Consider the following 12974-nt stretch of genomic DNA (forward strand, 5'->3'; position numbering starts at 1 on the left):
GTACCTTATATTAGAGATGACCACTGACGACGGTGCTGTGCACAAATATGCATAGCATGCGATTTTTGATGCAGCAATGATGACGTATTTGTGCTTGTAACTTAGCTAACTACTGTGTTTTCTTAACACTGCATCTGATGTCGTTGTAGTACGTTCATGTAGCTCTCTTACCTTAGTATGGTGTGTTGTTGTATTTTTAGATGCACTTGACAATGGGCAGTCCCGAAACTAGTGGTGGAAATAACATCCTTCTTCAAATAGTATGGGGTTGTTTGATGTGAGGGAGCATCATGTTACCTGAGGACTTGTTTGTATGGAAGACAATGAAATGGAGTCATTGACGATGGTTATGAGGATATTGCGATTTTCCAGCTGCTAGAAGAAGAGCACTGAGCCATTAGATGAGTGATTGTGATTTGATGATGGGTGAGAGTAGGCCCATATTTGGTTAATTGAGATCAGTAAAAGGAAAGAGACTGATAGCCTAATAATGATAAACAAAATACATTACCTAATACTGATCATGATGAGATGTAACCCAGTATGAGTGGATACATTATTTTACTTACAAAATGTTAGGAGCTGCACTATGAATTGATTGTTTTGAAGTTGTAAAGCACATGAATTAGTTGAGATGAAGCGAGGCTAGCGAGAATATTAGTGATCAGTATTGTGTATGAAGACAGGGAAAAGGCAGAAGCTGGAGCACTGAGAAAATGTATAAATTGTAAAGGTTCCTTCCTCTGTCACTTAGATAAATGATCACCCACTGTGAGCCACCACTTAAAAATACCAACATGTAGATAGAAGACAAGTGAAGGTTTTCAATGTTTTAATGACTGCAGTATTGTGGTAAACTGCTCGGACCAAGTTTGCTTCTTCGTTGAATATGAGATAGATTACTGAAATTTCGAGTGTTTAATTAATGATTTGAAATGAAAGGTGATGATAGATATTTTCCAGACCTTGATTATTTTCCTGGTACTTATTTTCACAGTGATCTGAATTTTTATAAAAGCTGTACCAACCAGCAGTCGCACAAGTCAAATTGCGTTCCTCCATTTCCCAGCTGTATAAGAATTGGGTGTATTGAAATGATAATGCTATAATTTTGCATGTTTATGTGTAAGTAATAATTTTTTTCTTTTTAGCTGTGTAGTTTGATTTCTATGGCTATCAAAATGTAGATGATACATGCGTCACCTATGTGTGGTGTTGTGATATAAATTATTTTGTTACTAAGAACACATTTTGTTGACATACCCAGCGAGTACTATGGTACTCTTCTATCGCTTGACACTCTCTTACAGGTGGTGACTTTTTTATGTATGCTCTGAGCTCAATGATTGTTTCCTTCCCGACAGATCGAGGAGTGACATCCGATTACAGATTGACCATTTAGCTATTTTTAGACATAATCACCATTTCTGTCGATGCATTTTTGTAGATGTTGTGGCAGTTTTTGTATGCCCATGTCATACCAGCTCGCCGCCATCCTATTCAGAAAGTTATGAACCCGTTCTTTCACCTTGTCGTCGGAGTTGAATGGCTTTCCGGCCAAATATTCGTTTAACCTAGGGAACAGGTGATAGTCACTGGGCGCCAAGTCAGGATTATATGGTGGGTGGGTGATTATATTTCACTGAAACCGTTGCAGGAGAGCACCGGTTTGCCGAGTGATGTGTGGGAGGGCGTAGTCATGGAGAATGTGTACACCCTTGCTGAACATTCCTCTTCTCCGGTTCTGAATTGCCCGTTTGAGTTTTTTTCAGAGTCTCACAGTACCTTCCAGCATTAAATGTAGTCCCACTGATTCAGCTCCGACGACGAGGTGAAAGAAGAGGTCCATAACTTTCTGAACAGCGTCTACAAAAAAGCATCCACAGAAATGGTGACTATGTCGAAAAATAGCTAAATGTTCAAGCCGTAAGCAGATGTAAACCATTGTAGAAATAGACAGGTCTATGTAAGAAATAGGAGACCTTACTTTTGGGATTACTCTCGTAACCTTTAGTCGTTGGCTGACGGACTGTCATACGATTCGGTTTAGCATGGTCTTTGCATGCTACTGACTTATCATCTGCTGCACATCACTCAATGGCCCACCCAACGCCATTCTCCACATCCATAATTGGGGGCATCTTCTGTCATAATAACCCCAAGAGTCCCTGTGATGTGTCAGTGTGTACGATCAAGTGTGTGTTGAGTGTGCAAGGTAAGTATCCCTCTCTTTCTTAGAAAAACGTTTTGATGCTAGGATGCTATATATTCGATATACGACTTTAAACTGAATTATAGCAAACAGTTTTTCCATCAAGTTATCGTATCTCAAACAGTGACTTCAAATTATCAACGTAGTTTCCGTTTTATTTAAAATTCCTGTTTGTTATTCTTATCTTAAGGTTGTTCCTAGGCTATTTCAAGCACTGCCTTGAAATTAGCAGCAGATTTTTCTTTCTTTAATATTTCCGACGTATCTTGATTCTTCAAAAGATAAGAATGGCGCTTGCCAAGTTGCTGGAATGTCGTACACAACATAAAAACGTAAAAGGTTTCACACAATTTATTTTTAAATGAGAGAGGAAGGGACGAAGTGCGTCTGCTTTTCGAATCGAACCACTAACCAGCTCAAGCAGGTCAGGCTTTTACATCTTCCTCAACGCACTACTGACTAATTGTCTCCGCTTCCCTGTACCTCTCATTCTGCAATGATATAAATTTCTCCGGACTCAGCAGTTAAAATGAAAAACATCCACAGGTACAACTTCTTCAGACATGTGTAAAATGCACCTCTTTCAGATTAAAAAAAAAACACTCCGTCTTCAGGCCACGGGTGGCCTACTGGGACCATCCGACCGCCGTGTCATCCGCCAAGGAGGATGCGGATAGGAGGGGCGTGGGGTCAGCACACCGCTCTCCCGATCGTTATGTTGGTATTCTTGACCGAAGCCGCTACTATTCGGTCGAGTAGCTCCTCAAATCGCATCACGAGGCTGAGTGCACCCCGAAAAATGGCAACAGCGCATGGTGGCCAGATGGTCACCCATCCAAGTGCCACCCACGCCCAACAACACTTAACTTCGGTGATCTCACGGGAACCGGTGTATCCACTGCGGCAAGGCCATTGCTCCTTTCAGATAACATCAGTAAATTAAATTAAAAAAATACTTACGTACACTAAGGTGACAAACGTCATGCAGTAGAAATATGCACATATACATTTGGCTGTAGTATAGCGTTCACGAGGTATAAAAGGACAGTGTACTGGGGAGCTATCATTTGTACTCATTCGAATCGTATGGTTTCCGACGTGATTAGGGCGCGCGACGGTTATTAACAGACTCTGAAAGCCGAATGTCTTCACTTAACGACCTAGAGCAGCGGTGATTGCGTAGAGTTGTCACTGTTAACACACAACGAGGACTGCGTGACGTAACCTCAGAAATCAATGTGAGACTTACGACGAATGGACCCATTATGACAGCGTGGCGAAAATTGTTAATGGGCTATGGCAGCAGATGGCCGACCCACGTGCCTTTGGTAAAAGCACGCTTCTCCTGGGCTTTTGGGTATATCGGTTGGATCAGACTATAAAACTGTGGCCTGGTCAGATTAATCCCTATGCGACTAGAAAACTGTGGCCTGGCCAGATGAGTCCCAATTTCAGTTGGTAAGAGCTAATGGTGGGATTACAATGTGGCGCAATTCGCACGAACCCATGAACACACGTTGTCAACAAGGCATTAGACAAGCTGGCGGTACCCCCAAAATGGTGTGGGCTATGTTTGCATGGAATGAACTGGGTCCTCTAGTCCAACTGAACCCATCATTAACTGGAAATGGTCATGTTCGGCTACTTGGAGACCACTTACAACCGTACTTGGACCTCATGTCCCCAAACAATGATGCACAATGTTACTGGGCCACAACAGCTCGCGATTGGTTTGAAGAACATTCTGGACAATTCGAGCCTATGATGTGGCCACCTAGATCGCCCGACACGAATCCCATTGAACATTTGTTGGACATAATTGAAAGGTCAGTGCGTGCACAAAATCCTGCAGCGGTAATAATCTCGCAAATATGGACTGTTATAGAGACAGTTGTTGTTGTTTTGGTCTTCAGTCCAGAAACTGGTTTGATTCAGCTCTCCGAGCTACTTTATTCTGTGCAACCATCATCCTTATGAATCTGCTTAGTGTATTCATCTCTTGGTCTCCCTACACGCTGCCGCCCAATACTAACTGGTGATCCCTTGATGCCTCAGAGCATGTCCTACCTACCGATCCTTTCATCTAGTCAAGTTGTGCCACAAATTCCTCTCCCCAATTCCGTTCAGCACTTCCTCATTAGTTACGTGATCCACCCCTTTAATCTTCAACATTCTTCTATAGCACCACATTTGGAAAGCTTCTATTCTCTTCTTGTCTAAACTATTTATCATCCATGTTTCATTTTCATGGCTGCACTCTATACAAATACTACCAGAAAAGACTTCCTCACACTTAAAACTGTACTCGATGTTAAGAAACTTCTTTTCTTCAGAAACGCATTCCTTGTCATTGCCAGTCTACATTTTATATTCTCTCAACGTCGACCATAATCAGCGGTTATTTTGCTTCCCAAATAGCAAAACTCATGTACTCACATTTCCTAATGTAATTCCCTCATCATCACCTGATTTAATTCAACTACATTCCATTATCCTCGATTTGCTTTTGTTGATGTTCATCTTATATCCTCCTTTCAAGACACTGTTCAGTTCAACTGCTCTTCCAGGTTCTTTGCTCTCTCCAACAGAATTACAATGTCATCGGCAGACCTATGGCAGTATGGCTCAGTATTCCTGCGGGGACTTCAAACGACTTGTTGAGTCCATGCCAGGTCGTGTGGCTGCATTATATCGAGAAAAAGGAGGCCCGATACGGTGTTAGAAGGTATCCCATGATTTTTTTCATATCAGTGCAACCAGGCACGCAAAGAATAATTTCGTTTCAAGTTGGATTTTCATGTCACACAACATTTATAAGAAACTGCCAGAAAAGGGTAATTTCTAGACAGTCGAAGACAGAATATCAGGATTCTCCATATACAGTGAGAGAAATCAGATGAGCCATGACTGGGCAATCAGTTATTTACAAAGCCTCAATGTAATTTTAAACGTAAGATAAAAATAGGCGTGCGTTAAAAGCTTCGCAAGAATCTGCAGAAAGGACGAAGTTCTTGTAAGTGTATACTAAGAGTAGATTCTGTTGTCTTCACTTTATAGAACGGCACTTAAAGTAATTCACGGTTAAGATTAAGTTCTTGTACTATCTTCGTCTTTGACATAGTCTAATATCACAAAATTTTTCTTGTTTAATTTGTGGAGTGCACGTTAATAAGGTATATATGTCTAAATCTTTCACCTGTTGGGTAGAAGAAATAGAGACTTACATCTTATTTTCATATAGGTTTAATTTTATTTATTAGTTATTTAATGTCATTGCAGAAATGAAGATCATATTAGAAAATAGAGAAGCAGTTTTACATGAATCACAGTAATTTTGTCAAACCAGCTAGCTTCTACGTTGATAACTTATGACAGGGTTTAGCACAACGAAGACAATCCTTGGAAAAAAAAACACTCTTGGAGATTACAATGTGGATTCCGCAGCCGCAGCCTGTACATTGACTCTCTTTGCCAGATTTTTCTCGGCAGATGAACACAATTCTTGCCCTGGACCGATGACATCGGGGTTCCACCGTGCTAGTAGTCTCTCCCTGAGCAGAGGGAGAGTTGCACTGTTGCAAACGAATAAAACGAAAAGCAGTGGACCCTGTACCATCGTAGCTACATGGACATAGTACACGTACTGCGCTATGCCTTGTGCCTGGTGGAAGCCAGTTCTAATAATCGTGCCTATGCCACTTAAAGTGACAGTCTTAGCTGACATGTAAAGAATTAGTGTCTTTGAGCCAAACGTCTCTTTACTATAAATTTTGAGCTGCCGCATGGAATTACGAGTACGTCGGTACATGTATCCCACCAGTCCAAGACAAACAATATTGTAAGCTACTGACAGAGAAATTGCGACGATGAATATTATACGACTGTGAAACAGGTAATATTCGCTCGTTCTTTCCAAAGCAATGGTTGCCACCAGTACTACGCTCCAGGGTATTAGCGAACACAACAGCTGACGGCGGAATACCTTCCTTACTTCAGCACGTTCTAGGTCGCTAGGAAGCCTGAGGTGACGAACGCATGCGTACATTTGGTAGCAGAATGAGTTGAGCCAGATACAGTTCAGAAGAGTTAGTGCGCTATCAATCTGCACCGTCGTAGATAAGTCAGGGACACCTGCCATACGATACAAGACCTCAGAAAACAAGATCTGGACCATACCTGTTATCTGAAAGGACAAGAATATCTTTCCGGGCAAGTTACGTAAATTGGGAAGGTACACGTACACTGCGGCAGTCAAAATTCGGAAGAGAATATTCACTGCTACAAATGTTATTTCTAAAGGATCTAAGCCCTCGATTTTAAAATCCTTGTACTTCAAGGTGCCACTGTTTAGACTGTCTTTGTAGCTCAGTATTCTGTTTGTCGGCTTGTCTTTGCCCTGTATATAATATCCACAGTATGGTGAGTACCAACCACGGTGGTCCATGGGGGCGCGACATGCCTTGAGATAACTTGTGGAAGCAAAATCGCGACACTTCAGCAGGAGAATAGCCCTGCAAACAGAGCAGACGGCGTCGGTTTCGTTGAGTTCCGGACAGGGTTGGTCGTCAGGACCACCGAAAACGCAGCGGGCATCGCGCACAGACTGAATCATGCTAAAGGGGACATCCTGGCAAATGATGATCGAGTTGACAGTCATCCAGGCGAAGAGGCAGAAGTTGACGTTGGCCCTCTGCGTGTAGGCCAGGTAGCTGGTGACGGGTATGTGGGGCGACCCCTGTGACAGGTCGTGCCACAGCTGCACACGGCACTGCTCGCACCGCTTATTGTTAGTGGTTTCTGGAGGCCGGTCTTCCAGTGGGCACGTGGGGTGGTCCAGGGCGTTGGCCAACAGCTGCATGCAGCCAGTGTCCACGGACAGCGTAGCGTTGCTTTTGTCCTCCAGCTGCCACTCCTCGCCTGCAAGATCAATGACAGCAGTTGGGTGGTGGTTCTCGTCGTACGCTGAATGTGCCACAAATGCGGACAACTTTCCACCATAAACGGTTATCGTATTATGCATGTCGCTACCAAACAATCCCATGTATGAGTATCTCAACAAAGCACGTCATTCTTACACTGCCAGCTGGTGTGAATTGAATAAGTGTTCTTCAGTATTCTCAGATACTTACGATGATTATATGAAGCTGGTATCTGTTCCCGAAAGAACAGTTACCACTGATGACCGTGCAGCTTCTCTAGAATAAAATGATAATTAAATCGAAACCCTTAGCTGTCGATAGGTGTTGTTGATATACATCAATGGGGACACCTGAAGATATGTGCTCTGACCAGGAGTCAAACCCGGGATGTCCAGCTTACATTGCAGATGCTCTATCCGTTTGAGCCACCGAGGGCACAGAGGATAGTGCGAATGCAGGGACGTATCCCTTGCACGCTTCCCGTGAGGCCCATATTCCCAACTGTCCACAACCTACATTTGTAGTGTTCCTAATATGAGGGACACTCCAAAAGGAATGCATACTACTTTTTTTGAAATCCATCTTTTATTCTACATGTCTGAAAGTTTCACAGTGTGTAGATACATTCTTTAGGAACAATATTTTCATTTCTCTACATAATTTACATCCCTCTCAACTGCCTTACGTCATCTTGGAACCAGCGCCTATATACCCGCACGGTAAAATTCTGGACCAACCTGTTGGAGCCACTGTTTGACAGCGTGCACAAGGGAGTCATCATCTTCAAACCTTGTTCTACGAAGAGAGTCTTTCAGTTTCCCAAAGAGATGATAGTCACATGGAGCCAGGTCAGGACTGTAGGGCGGGTGTTTCAGTGTTGTCCATCTGAGGTTTGTGATCGCTTCCACGGTTTTTTGACTGATATGTGGCCGTGCATTGTCGTGTAACAGCAAAACATACTGCTTTTGCAGATGTGGTCGAACACGACTCAGTCGAGCTTGAAGTTTCTGCTGTGTCGTCACATGCATCAGAATTTATGGTGGTTCCTCTTTGCATGATGTCCACAAGCAAGAGTCCTTCGGAATCGAAAAACACCTTAACTAAAATTTTCTAGAAGAAGGTGTGGTTTTAAATTTATTTTTCTTGGGCGAATTTACATCATGCCACTCCAATGATTGCCTCTTGGTCTCTGGTGAAAAATGAGGGAGCCATTTTTCATCACCTGTCACAATTCTTCCAAGAAATTCATCTCCACCACTCTCGTACTGTTCCAAAAGTTCGCTGCATAGCGTTTTTCTTGTTTCTTTGTGAGCCACTGTCAACATCCTGGGAACCCACGTGGCACAAATCTTTTTTAACAGCAACACTTTCAGTATTGTGCAAACACTTCCTTCCCTTATCCCAACGTAGCGTGACAATTCGTTCACTGTGATGCGTCTGTCAGCAGTCACCAATTCGATAACTCTCTGCACATTGTCTGGAGTGTGTGCAGTACGAGGCCTGCCGCTGTGAGGACAATCCTCAATGTTACCGTGCCGGCTTTCATCACCTAACCTGCTTGCCCACCGACTAACTGTACTGCGATCGACAGCAGCATCTCCATACACCTTTTTCAACCTCTTGTGGATGTTTCCCACTGTCTCGTTTTCACAGCACAGGAGTTCTATTGCAGTACGTCGCTTCTGACGAACGTCAAGTGTAGCAGCCATCTTGAAGACATGCTGTGACGGCGCCACTCACGGGAACAGGTTGAACTAAGTTTGAAAACAAGAGGGAAGGATGTATCTACACACTGTAAAACTTTCACACATGCAGAATGATAACTGTTTTTTTACAACAATTGTGTGCATTTCTTTTGGAGTGACCCTCGTAGATATTTGCCCATTCAGTGGTATCTGTTCTTTCAGGAACAGATACCATCTTCATACAGTTAAAGGCTACCCGGCCACTGACCCCCTTCTGTGCGAATGCGCACACTTTGCCCAAAAAATTTAAAAGATTTGTTCACGCCCCTCAGGGGGCTCACAGTTTTTTCATGAGTTTTTGTGTGGTGCATACTGGACCCTGCGTTATTGCAGCCCATTTTTCCTTCACTGGCTGCATTTCCTGCACCCTGTACCTCTCTCCCTATCCTCGCTCCTTCCCCGCTGTCCCGTTCTTCCCCCTCTTCTGTGTTCTGATTTATGTCAATCTGGCTATCCACTTGGTTCGCTGTATTGCTTGCAATTTTGTTCCTCCTGCCAGTTCTTTTGTCCTTCTTGGTGTGTAGGTCCCCAATTGATCTTTGACCTCCATGTCTAAATTTTCTGTTTCTAGTCTGAGCCTTTTGATCGAGAACTTTCTCTCTAGTGTCTATGGCATGAATTTCTCTCCCCCTTCCCAGGTCTTCATGCTTGCAATGATCTTGGCATGTCCCAGTATCTATTACCCCTCTCCAGTCTCTGAATATAGTCCAGGGAATGGTTTTTCATAGGGACCTCATTTTGAAAATTGATCAGGAACTTTAGACTAATCTGGAGTGATGCGGCGATCATTATTTTTTTAGGTGTGCAGAATGGTCTTAAAGATGAGCGAACCAATACTGGTGCCTCCAGTCTGGCTTTTGAGGGGGATTCCCTCCCAGAGAAGGTCAAGGTTATGTGCTACAAGTGTGATGCAATGCCATAACTCCCACCACCCAAGAGGTGCTTTCAGTTCTTGCTTTTAAGGCATAAGTCTTCCCGCTGTACGGAGGACCCTCTGTGTGGTGGTTGTGGACATCCACTCCATGACAGAAGCACCCGTGGCCTTCCACCTGTGTGTGTCAGTTGTCATGACCTGTACTCTCCTCACTTGCCAGATTGCCCAACTTACAAGGGAGAAGAGAAGATCCGAGAGTACAAGTCACTGGATCACCTGTCTTCTGCTGAGGCTTGACAAAAACATGAGAGACTCCATCTGGTGTCACTTTCATCAACTTCTGCCTCCATTACATCCTTTGCCACTGACAATGCAATTTTGGCAGAAACAGCAAAGGGCTTGGAAGAGCAGTTGAACGGAATGGACAGTACCTTGAAAGGAGGATATAAGACGAAGATCAATGAAAGCAAAACAAGGATAATGAAATGCAGTCGAATTAAATCAGGTGATGTTGAGGGAATTATATTAGGAAATGAGACACTAAAAGAAGTAAATGAGTTTTGCTATGTGGGCAGTAAAACAACTCATGGTCAAAGTACGGAGGCTATAAAATGAAGACTGGCAACAACCAGAAATGCATTTCTCAAGAAGAGAAATTTGTTAATGTTGAGTTAGGATTTAAGTGTCAGGAAGCCCATTCTGAAAGTACTTGTATGGAATGTAGCCATGCATGGAAGTGAAACATGGATGATGAGCACTTTAGACAAGAAGAGAATAGAAGCATTTGAAATGTGGTGCTACAGAAGAATGTTGAAGATTAGATGGCTAGAGCACATAACTAATGAGGAGGTATGGAATAGAATTGGGGAGAAGGGAAATTTGTGGTACAACCTGTCCAAAAGAAGATATCGGTTGGTAGGGGACATTCTCTGAGTCAAGGGGTCACCAATTTAGTACTGCAAGAAAGTGTGTGAGCTAAAAATTGTAGAGGGAGATGAAGAGATAATATCAGTAAGCAGACTGCGGGATGTAGGTTGCACTAGTTACTCAGAGATGAAGGAAGCTTTCACATGATAGCGTAGCATGGAGAGCTGCATCAAAACAATTTTTGCACTGAAGTCAATGACGACAACAACAACAACATCCGTTCCCACTCGTACCTCTTCCTTACAACAGGCCTATCCTCCTCTCCCCTCCCTGTCTGCTGCACTTCCCATGCCCTCCCCTTGAGGAGCCATTTCCCCTCCCCTGCTGAAGAAATGGCCCCATTCTTTGGCACCTGCAGGTGATTGCACTCACCCCCCCCCCCCCCCCTGCTGTGGATTGGCAAGACAGCCAACCCACTATGACAGGAAGCCGAAAGGCACGCGTTTAAGCTCATGCAGGCTGGCGTGAGGTCTGGAACTGGACAAGGAAGTTAGACTTTAGCAAAAAAGGTCGTAGCTGTTGGAATACTTAACTTTAATCCATAATAGGTGAACATCCCTCTTGACGGTACATGTTTTACAGCATCAATAGTAACTGGTAATGGCGCCCTGCTAGGTCGTAGCAAATAATGTAGCTGAAGGCTATGCTAATTATCGTCTCGGCAAATGAGAGCGTAATTTGTCAGTGAACCATCGCTAGCAAAGTCGGCTGTACAACTGGGGCGAGTGGTAGGAAGTGTCTCTAGACCTGCCATGTGGCGGCGCTCGGTCTGCAATCACTGACAGTGGCGACACGCGGGTCAGTCGTATACTAGCGGACCGCGGCCGTTTTAAAGGCTACCACCTAGCAAGTGTGGTGCCTGGCGGTGACACCACCCCCCCTCCCCCCGTTCCCTGGAGCCCCTCTCCACAGTGTCTCTTGGACTGGAAAGCAACTACCGTACCTCAGCCACGAGACACACCATCTATCTGTGCATACTGGGATTTCTTGCTCTCTTTCGGTTCTGGATCTTTCACAAGCCTACCCTCCCTCCGTGCCCTACCCTCCTCCACCTCCGAAAGAGAAGAAAAAGAGATGTAAGTCCCAGGACAAGCACCCCTCCTGGTACCCCTGGAATATCAATCTCCCTCTTTGAAAACTGAGTCTGATGACTTGTGACAAATTTGTTATTAAAAACCACTGTAATACAAAATACACACCAGCCATGCAATTAAAAGGTAGCAGGGAAACAAAGGTGGAAACTTTAAAAAACAGAGACAATCCTTTAATCTGCCTCTTCTTGGAGCATTGCTACAGAACAGACGGCTTTAGTATCAGTGCTGTAAACTTTGATGTGAAGAGAGCAGATTGTGTGAAGGATCAGTTTGCATGGTTAGTTGTCTTGCATTACTGTGTTGTGAGTAATTTTATATTTTTGACTTTATTCATTCAGAAATATAACATCTCTAAAAATGAATACCTGTTTGTCTTCTATTTGTTTTCATACCATTCAACTGATTACAATTAAGCAGTAATGAGTTGTGCTCAGCCTGTGAGGATAACAACAACTAGCCACCCATAGAGATAGGAGTGAAGAGCGAGTGACACAGAAGCTTAGCTCAGGAAAATTTCGTGCAATTTCACTCAGTTTTGTATATTTATGACTCATGATGTGTATAAAAATACTGTCGAGGTAACATACCTGAATCATCCTTAGGAAAGGCATTGGGGGTGTGGAGATGTGGCATAAAAAAATTGATAAAGATCAGTTACATATTAACTAACAGAAGGAGCCACTACGAGCTGCTACTGTAAATTATACTCATAACAAACCATGGTAGCTGAGAAATATTATCTCTGGAAAAAGCCTCTGTGCTTCTTCTTAGATTGGCAGTCTGCTGTTATTATCTACTGATTCAAGCTAAGCATCTCTGTAACATCATGCACAGCCAGCACTTACTTCAAGAGGTCAAATGTTTAGCATTGTGAACAGAAACACACAAAAGTAGAAGTGATGACACTGTTCTTGCTTTAGGAACAAGTAGTTCCTTACCTGGGGAAGAGAGGAGGATAGACTGAAGAAAGTTAGAAAGGAAAAGGAAAGGCAGACCCATTGTGAGAGACGCCCATGTGTGGTTATAGTTAGGATAGGCACATGTGAAGGGGTAGCCACCTGAGAGTGTATGAGGACAACAATAATTGATGGTGAGTGAAAAGGGGGTATAGTGAAGAAAACAGCAGGAGTGGAATTTGCTTACGTATATTATATTGGGGAGGTTGTTGAGATGTTAGCATGGCAGGTGGTGAGATCCTGTCTC

General features: G+C 43.5%; 1 pseudogene; it reads right to left on the minus strand.

Moving 5' to 3' along the window:
• Positions 1-3012: 3012 nt before the first annotated feature.
• On the minus strand, positions 3013-3129 carry LOC124770388 (annotated as a pseudogene).
• Between the last annotated feature and the right edge of the window lie 9845 nt (positions 3130-12974).

This window comes from Schistocerca piceifrons, unplaced genomic scaffold (genome assembly GCF_021461385.2).
Source record: "Schistocerca piceifrons isolate TAMUIC-IGC-003096 unplaced genomic scaffold, iqSchPice1.1 HiC_scaffold_822, whole genome shotgun sequence".
Taxonomy (NCBI): Eukaryota; Metazoa; Arthropoda; class Insecta; order Orthoptera; family Acrididae; genus Schistocerca; species Schistocerca piceifrons.